Source organism: Aphelocoma coerulescens, chromosome 13, assembly GCF_041296385.1.
Source record: "Aphelocoma coerulescens isolate FSJ_1873_10779 chromosome 13, UR_Acoe_1.0, whole genome shotgun sequence".
NCBI lineage: Eukaryota > Metazoa > Chordata > Aves > Passeriformes > Corvidae > Aphelocoma > Aphelocoma coerulescens.
Genome location: NC_091027.1, coordinates 10,257,555 through 10,267,372, shown reverse-complemented (window position 1 = coordinate 10,267,372; position 9,818 = coordinate 10,257,555). Strand labels below are relative to the sequence as shown.

The following is a 9,818-nucleotide window of genomic DNA, read 5'->3' as shown; positions in this document are numbered from 1 at the left end:
GAAGGACATTTTATGGAGTTTTTTGGTCTTTTTTAGGGTTGGGTGGGGTTTTCCTGCGGGAGACAGAGGAAGGTGAAGGCAAATTGTCTTTGTGCTCTGAAGCTTTCAATTACTTTTACAGTATATATTCTGCAGAGATCCTCTAAAAGGAAAAGAGGATAAATTTAACTCAGTAATTAAGCTGCTCGTGAAGAGGCAAATTTTATCTTTCACAAACTCCCCCAAAAGTTCTGACTGACTGTGTCATGTAGGCGATGCAGGGCAGCTTCCAGTCGGAAAACTGGGAGCTTTTTCCCATCCATGGAGATGAAGTACCAAGCCAGATAATACCTAGTTGCAACAAATATCATATTTTCACCTGTGGATGGACCAAAAACTTAATTCTTTGTCAAATTCAAAATACACAGATTCTAAAACCCAACTTAGAGATTCAGTTTAACCATTTTTTTTATTAGAAAAGTCATAAAGACATAAACCATTACAAGAAGTTCTTCTCCACCAGACAACATCGTAGTCAGCTTCCATTATGCTCTGACGTACAATTTAAATGGGAGTTAAAAGATAAATATTCACCAGTTATTTGATTTTATTGAAGAGGCCTTGAAAATACCCTTGACACACACTTTGAACAAGACTGTTGCTTTTTGCAGCTGCCTGAACTGTGGCATTTACCATACAAATAACAATAAAGACAAGGGAGAGAACCAGCAAAGGGACAGCAAATAAACATTACTGCCATTCAGCTTTCTCTGAACCAGAGACAGACGAGGCATTAAAGAAAAGAAAATTCAAAATAACTTTGCCTTAAAGAGTTTCTGTCAAAGCAGCAGCTCATTGAGATCTTTTCTTGCTCTCATTTGCAGGCACAGCCTGTCACGATGTTGATCCCAGTGAGGATGATACCCATGAGATATTTCAGGCACAGAGCAGCATCTCCCCAAAAGAGGGATGAAAAAATCTCCCAACAGGCAGAGGATTGGTACCTCCTTCTCCAAAACACCCCATCTCACCATCTTTCCCTGTTCTCTCCCAAACAGCCCCATAGTCACACAGAGGTTTTAACAGATGGAGCAACCAGCTGGAAGCTGGATACTACTTTCCCTATAGCTGGACACATACAGAGTTCTATTAAATTTTAATTTTAATCAGAGAATGTCAAGTTCAAAATTACACTTAAGCCTCTGATTCTAAGGTTTGGGGAATGAAATATATTATCAGTGATAAGTGCCCTTTGTTTGAAGGAGAGGGAGCGTGATTCCTGTTTTACAGAGCAGGCACATAGGCAAGTCTTTTCCCCTCTACCCTCATAAAACATGGGAATTTCATGTGAAATACTCAAAGTAGGGTATCACACTGCTAGGCCAACTCAATGATTGTCAAAAATAAATAATAAAAAAATAAATAGGTAAAAACTGCCATACCTGAGGCTTTTATATGCAAAACCTTAACAACATTATGTGTAACTCAAGCCAGCATTTCTGCTGCTCACAAGTCTTTCTTGTAAATGCTCATGAGCTCTCAAATAATAATATGATGTAATATCTCATAAAATGATGTCTCATAGGATATAATATAGTAAGACCAGAGAAACACCCTACTGTGACCCCCATCAGACCACCACAATCTCTCATGTTTTTATAAGCCAATTACCCTCCAATTACTGTGACATAACTACAGATCCTCAGCCACACCTGGCATAAGGGCAGGGGGCAGATCCTGAGCTCAAGCCATTGCTACTGGGGCTGCAGCAACTGGGGGGCTGCAGTGAGAGTGATGGACAGATGAAGGTGAGACCAATACCTCTCCTGATGTACTCCCACAGCATTCCCACACTTTGGGAAGATGAGGACGGAGAATTCAAACCTGCTGTGCCCCTCTGGTCACAGGGCTCCAGGAGTTTATAGCTTATTTTATAGGCATCATCAGCCACCGCTGCCCTAGGTAGGATTTCTTCATCCATTTTTACTATGTATGATAATGGGATTTTAAGAATTCATTCTCAGACAATTTTCATATTTGTGAAAAACTATGGGACTGTCTGAAGATATAAGCAGAGCAGGATATTAAATTTGTAATAACCCTCACTTCAGCAACTGCCAATTTTTAAAACACCCAGGAAAGGAAAGTGCTTTCTCAGGGGCATGGGGGTCTGCAATAAAGCTTCTGTGGCTGGCTTCAGCTCTGCTGGGAGAAGCTGCCCACCCAGGAGATGTGCTAAGCATTATGGAGTTCAAAGGTGCAGGACACAATGTCCTCAAACATTTGCTTCTGTTATGGAGATTCTTTCCACATAGCAATGCTAAGATCCAACCTGATCATGACAGCACTGACTCCACTTGAAAATCTAGGATTTTTTATTTTTTATCTTTTTTTTTTCCTTAAGAGTGAAATCTGTAAAACAGAAGAGATCAGACTCTCAGATTTGCAGAATACAGTCAATTCTGCTGTAATCTTTGCTTCTTTCCTGCTGTAACTAGAGGGGGAGCCAAGATGAGGAGCTTTCACTTGAATTATTCCTTGCATTTCAGCAGAGGGGAATCCAGCCTCTTGGCACCAGCCTGCTGCAGGCAGAACCCAAGCCATGCAGCACCACCACACAAAGCAAGGGGCTGGAGGGAAACGGGAATATCTGTATCAGCTGTGCATGTGCAGATCCAGTAATTTCAACACAGGAAGAAACAAAAGGGAAAGAATCTTGAGCATTATTAAACACAACTTCCCACCTCCCACAGAAGGTTGAACTTCAGTGCCTGCTGTGATGCAGAGCAGGTACAGCCGCAGGCCCCTGATCTTGGCTCAGGACTAATCTGACATAAGGATTAACCCAATGGAGTAATTAGAGTCCACAGTCCCTCGACTGCTACCAGGGCACAATCTGAGTGAGCAAAGGACTGGATCAATAGCAACATCTGCACTCTTTTGAGAAGATACCCAGAGTCAGGTAAGTCACACTTTTTGGCACACTTGATGTAAATAAAGAGAAACACCTTTGGATTTCCATTTCTGAGCTCAAATAGCCCTGACAACCTAAGACAATGACAAAAAAATGCCAACTGTGTCTGTTGCTGACAGAGTCCTCACCTCGGACCCTAAGTAAACTTTTCCAAGAGGTTCCACCTATTCAGAGGGGACAAGGGCCTGGAGTGACAGGAGGGAATGGCTTCAAACCTATAAAGGGAGAGTTATACTAGATGTTAGGAAGAAATTCTTCCCTATGAGGGTGGTGAGCCCTGGCACAGGTTGCCCAGAGAAGCTGTGGCTGCCTCAGCCCTGGAAGTGTTCAAGGACAGGTTGGATGCAGCCTGGAGAAACCTGGTCTAGTGGACTCATGGCAGGGAGGTTTGAATGAGATGATTCTTAAGGTCCCTTCCAACCCAGACCATTCTATGGTTCCATGATTAGGCATGTAAGAAACAATGCTGTGGTCGTTACACAAACAGGTAGAGCTTTTATAAACAAAAAAAAATTGCCCCTCTCTACACAAGGTAATATCTGCTAGAGAGGATTAGAAAATGCTGTGGAGACAAAATAAACTACCCCAAATCCTTGTCTGAGCTCTGACACAGCCCTATCATACCCTGCCAAGGCCTTTCAACCTGTTTTTTTCAGGATTTGACAAAAGCACAACAGAAATGTGTCCAACAGACCATGTGCTCTGGTAATATACTAATCAGCCATGAAACAATCAAGGGATATTTTGTACAACACAAATGAGGTTGTGGTTTTATTACACAGATAAACAGATTGAGATAGGATCCACCTCAATACTTATTTTTAGTTCTGTCATAAAAGTTAGCAATGAATACTGTTCTAAATTTACATGGTCTGTCTTCCAGTTTATCAGTGAAGGGCAGGATGCAATTTCTAATTACTCATATATTGCATTTATTGCTAATAAAATAGATTTATTCTTTTAATATTTTCTCAAGGCACTTAGTGAAGGCTTTGATGATTGAGAGCACTGTTTTTAACAAAACTTGTCATTTCACTTCAAAATACACATTCCTCATATCTCAAAAATCTTATTTAAAAAAAAAACCAACAAACCAAACAAACGGAGGAAGGAGCAATGAGGTTAAGCTGTCGACTCTCCCTATCTTCCACACCATTTAACAAGAAGACAGACGGACTTGGGTCACTTCACCTTTTGGCAGCTCATTTCTTCTACCTGTTCTGTCAGCAGTAGTTCTCCCTCCAGCACTCCAGCCTAGGGGAGGACAAGGTTTATTTAAGCACAGCACATGTGCCAGTCTGCCTTCCTATTCATCACACTCTGGCATGAAGTCTCCTGATAGTTTTTTGTTCATTTGTCCATAGACTCAAAAAAAAACGTGGAAAGCCTGAAAGGGAGCTTGGGAAAGGTTAATTGGTTTCGTGGACCATCTGTTTGTGCTGTGAATAAATGCTGAGAATAATGTGTAACAAATGGCATCTACAAGGATTAAATAAATCAATTCTGTGGATTAGAAATAACCTATGGACTGTGTTAATGGAGTAGGAATCTGTGTAACAAAATCAGCCCTACTGAGCTGTGGAGATTGTGACCTTTAAGGGATGGAGAAACATGGATTCCCAGGAAGCCTGAGGTGAAATGTGAAAATATAACTATTTGATGGCCCAGTAAAACTTGAGCAAACATCTGGAGGAGAGCACATGGAAGACAGTGACTAATCCCACCTGATTCCATAAAGAAGCAACAAGCCTGCAATCTCTTCTGTTTTTTTATTTTCTCTTTGTCCCACCCCATATTGAAGCAGTACTTTTAGGAAAGTTAACTGACAAAGTTAACATTTTTAGGTTTGAATGCTCTTTCCCATGCTTTTTTTCTCCTTTCTTTTTAGTTCTAGAAGAGTTCAATGGACCTCACTGAATGTGGCTCCATCCCACTGCAGACCATGATCCTTGGGATCCAGGATCACCCAGGAGTGTTTCTTGAAACAAACATCACGGGTTATCAAATCAGAGTTATTTGAATTACCGGACAACAGAAACTTTTCAGAAGTGTCTAAATAACTCAAACAGGTACATGCCTCTTTTCAAACACAACAAAACATTTAGGAGCAATCATAAAGTCCTTTGATGAATTGTGGTTGTCTTTCTCTGTAGATACAAAACTAAACAATCTATAATGGGGCTAAACCTCATATCTTAAATGCACTTAAAATTATGTAGCTCAGTGCCAGAAAAGAGGAATACTTGATAAACAGATCAAGTTGCAAACAAATGTTGCAGCATTCTCCAAATTGTGGAAACAAAGATGTCTCTGATTGAAAGGACATTTTTAACCATCTCTGAGATGCCTTACCTGCTTAAGCCAATTTTGCATCATCAGTACACTATGTTGTCTGTATAGAACCACTGGAAAGTGTCCAAAACAGGAAAGCCACAGAAAAATCATCAACAGAAATTATTGTAACTTTCTCCCCTGAAATTCCCAGGCTGCTGGTGGCAGAAATAAGTCCACACTGCTTTGTGCATAGACCATCTTGCCATGAGCAGCATCTCTTCCATCCTTAGAGCATCCTGCAGGTGTTACTTTAACAATACCACAAAACCAAGCTTTGATTCTTGTTTAATTAGCAGAATAGGGACATGCACCACCAGCCCTTTAGACCTGCAGGCATGAGAACTGCTCAAGAATAGATCCCCTAAAGAAAATCCTCTGCAGCAAGATCAGTTTAAATTTTGCCTCTAAAGCCTACTGAAGCCAAGACAAATTTCACACCAACATGAGAGGAAAGAAGGTCCAGACTCTAGTAGCTGTGCTCCAGGTTAGCCTTCTTCTGTACTAGTGAGTGCCACAAAAATCTCTTAGTAATAGAAGTATTAAAAATCCCTTCTATTCTAACTACACAATGATGCATATACAGCTGAAATCAGCCCCACTGCACATGACACAAACATAACAAGAAAATTAAGTGAAGTGGAATCTTTGTACAGAGAACAGCTCCTCTTTTCTCTTGAGCTTCCTTGGGATTTACAGTTGGTATGAATGGCTGCAGCCTTAGCATTAAAATTTATTCACATAGGAGGAATCTTATAAAATTAAGAGGAGAAAATAATTCAAACATACTAGAATAATCTCAAAGAAAACCAACAAGCAAAATTCCTATGGGGAAGAAGGAGAAATTTTATACCAGCAGGATTCATACCAGAAAGTTTTCAAGCCTATTATTTTATATGAACTCCCATTGCTAATGCAGATAGAGAAAAAAAGCTCAGCAGAGATGGATGTTCTGCCAGAGCCACAGATGAGTTACAACAGGTCTTAAAATACGCCCTCTTTCCTTGGAATAGACTGTTCCTGCACCTCAAACCTGTCTGAGACACAGCTCTGGGGTGGGGAGCTGGAGTGTCATGACTGCTCTCCTCTGAATTTCATTTTCAAAATCATAAATATCATTCAAAAGGAATAATAATATTTTATATATATATTAGATAGAATAAGCCATAAAAATATAAGTTCATCAGAAGACTTAGGCAAGATCAAGCACAGGGGAAACTCAGTGTAATATCTTGCTCAAAAATCACCCATGGTAGTGTGGGAGAAAGTGTAGGGTCTGAGTGTCCTTGAGATGAAAAAGGTGAGGGAGGAATGGGCCATCTATTTCAAATAAAAAAAAAAATGCTGAATTTTGGATCTTTCTCAGTCTTTTTATAGGATTTAGAAAAAAAAAAAATCTAATCTGAAAAATGTCTTAATAAGGTGCCTGGATTATGCCTTCAGAATGTATGTGGAGATAGTAAGAGTAAAAACCAAAAAAAAACTTCTGTGGATAGTGGTCCAGAATGGGCCAAACTTGGTATGATGTGATTGTACAAGTTTTGGTAGGGCTACAAGACACTGTGGGATGGGTTTCCTCACCAGGAAGGGTAGAAGAGCATTTGAAACACAACATCCATACAGGAACCAGGTGAGACTGCCTGGTACATTGTCAGAACCTTGATTCAGTTCAGCAGGTTTAGTTTTAAAAAAGTGTTTTGCTTGATATTTTCATGGAAAGAATCCCAACCAGTCCTTGAAAACACTAACATGAAAAGATGAATTTAATAAAAACACTTTACAAGTTCAAGTGACAAGCTTAGATCTCCCATACAACTGTATCAAGAAGCATTAGCTAGATACATATCCAAATACACAGTGAACATGTTCTGAAAACAGACAATGATTGATGATTAATGATCAGTTTATTAGATGTGACAGTAGCTAAAATAGTGCCTCTCACTCATGCACTGCTCAAAACAGAATTCCATAGTAAACATGAGAGAAAATCACATCGCCTGGTTTCATGACTTTGCCCTTGAGAGCACTCCACTTGCAGGGCATCTCTCCACCTTTACAGGACCCACCAGGGACAAACAGCCCATGGAAAATATTTGATCTACCAGCCTGCTTCCACCATTTTTCCTATGGAATTGCCCAAGGGCAGCCCTTCTGACAAACAGCCCTTATGGGCTCAAGTGCACACCACTCACAGCTGAGAACCCTTATTTCCCACAAGCACCACAATGAACCTCCCCCTTGTTTCTGGGGGCTTGTGATTAAGCAAACCCCCATGTCACCAGCTCCAGAGTAACCTTGTCTGAGCACACAACCTTCAGCAAACCCAGAGATCAGTCACATCCTGCTCGTGCACAGAAACCTATACTCCAGTGTGTCAGAAAGTTGAGATTTACTTATTCCTTGTGCCAGAATTATTGATCTCAGGAGTTGCTGTAACCTTTGGAAACTATATTTCTCAATAGCACTCAGCAAAGAGAGTGAATAGGATCTCAAAGGACCAGAAGCCCGAGAAATCCAGTGTGAATATAGAGTCTATTTTTAAGTGTCTAAAGAAATGCATTACCTTTAAAACTAACGACATCATTTTTTCCTGGCCTTCTCAGTGAATCAATGGAAGCTTTGTCTCTGGAAGCAGAGCTTGGCCCTGACTTCTGGTGTTTCAAGAGTCCCTTGAACCACCTACCTGAAGACCAGTTGTCCATTTTTAACACACTATAAGAACAGTAGATGTATTTTAAACCCAGGAAGCCAAATTACACAATTCCACGATACATGCTGGGAAAACCTCTAGTTGTGCATATTGCTTCACAGAGCCTGCTAAAAACACTGTCAGTGCAGATCCATGTTCGAGCTGCAATAACAAGATGAAGAAACTCACATAACCAAAAGCAATATGATTTTTCTAAGGAGTTGAAAAAAAATAAACTCGGATAGAAAACACTGTGTCTTAGATCTCTTTAAAATGATTCCCAGAGACTTATTATTTATTTATGATAAGAATAGAACAACTTAGAAGAAATATTGTGTTTAAATCAATAAGCTGTAACTTCCAAACCAAGATCACGTCTGATTATTCCATCTCAGGTAAACTGCTGGTGTGAATTATGAGGGGGCCTAATCTATTGCACTTATATGGAGAACTTAATCGTTGCATGTTAACTGAGCTAATGTTTGTTTGTCTCAAAGCAGCACATCTGCCTCGATTCTGCACTCATTAACAGCCATCCCATCAACTGCTCTCTCCCTGCCTCTGGTGTTGCAGAATAATCCTTGCCAGAACCCCTAAATTAGTCAGGGGCCTCTTAATGTAAAGATAAGCTGCCAGCCTTAATATTTGCACTAGATAATACAGCAAAACCTCCAAAGATCCCCATTTTTACACATTTCCTGTCTGATTCAATCTTATTTGTTAACTAGCTTAAACCTCTGCCCTCATTGAATTGGGTTTGCTGATATTTAAGGATGTGATGCAAGAAGCCTCAAGGCACATGGCCAACTCTTTAAAACCTATTTTTGATCTGGCATCTTTAATCATCACCACATTTGTATTTATCCTAACCAGAATCAATAGCATCACCTGCCACAAACTCACTGTCAGTCACCTGCTCTATCTGTTTCTACAACCTCCTTGGCATACCCAGATCATCCTGAGCTATGGGTATGGGTTAATATCTCCCAACCTCATCCTCCACTGATGATACAAAGCTGGGACAACTGCATCCATACAGAAACAGACCAAACTTCCCTATTCCCCTGTATGCTGGTAAAAGTCAAAGGTCTTCTTTCCATTTATGCTTTTTAATTATTCTTTTTCCCATGTCCTTTATCTTTTGAAAACATGGCCATTCAACCAGAAAAGTGCATAGAAATTATCCACAAGGTGTGAATTAACAAACTGGTGTTCATGGGGTTCAAACATGGGGTCCCAATGTCAAATATTGCAGCAAAAGGAAAAAAACTGCTTCTGGAGCATGGAAATTGCCAGCTCAGCCCTTCACAGGGAGTTATTCAAAAAGCTCTCTTAAGATACTAATTTTTTCCCCTCTTTGTAATTACACAGCTCCTCTGCATTTCACCTACAATTTATCAAAGTTAAATAAAGATGTGTTTTGCATCTGGTGCCTATATACAGAACTATTTCCCTGTCACTATCAAATCATCTGAGTTATTTCAAAACAGAGCTCATATCATTAAACCATTCCCTGTTGGCTCTACATACCCAAACACAGCCTTTCTTCCCTGCTAAACCCTAACAAAATAAGTTTAGAGCACAACTGGAGCTAACTAGGTTCCTCATATTCATGAACTGAGGAATGTCTGACAGACTCCAGCATTCAAATCCACCAGGTAAAATCTCCTTTTTAAAAACTGTGGACAATACCTTTTTGAAAGCCCTTTCACAAAAACTCTTGTGTGGGGATGCAAGGTTTTTACTGTATTTTCATATGTTCTCTGTACCCCAGTGGTTCATCCCTACCTTCCCCACTCCTACTCCCAGTTGGTTTGCCCCAGCCCCAAGCCGCTCCCCCGGTGC

The 9,818-nt window shown here is 40.3% G+C and overlaps 1 long non-coding RNA gene across 1 annotated transcript; it reads left to right on the top strand.

Moving 5' to 3' along the window:
• Positions 1–1,754: 1,754 nt before the first annotated feature.
• On the top strand, positions 1,755–6,289 carry LOC138118174 (uncharacterized). The gene is made up of 3 exons (XR_011155022.1): positions 1,755–1,941; positions 2,529–2,941; positions 4,842–6,289. It is a non-coding gene; the product is annotated as an uncharacterized lncRNA (long non-coding RNA).
• The last annotated feature ends 3,529 nt before the right edge of the window (positions 6,290–9,818 follow it).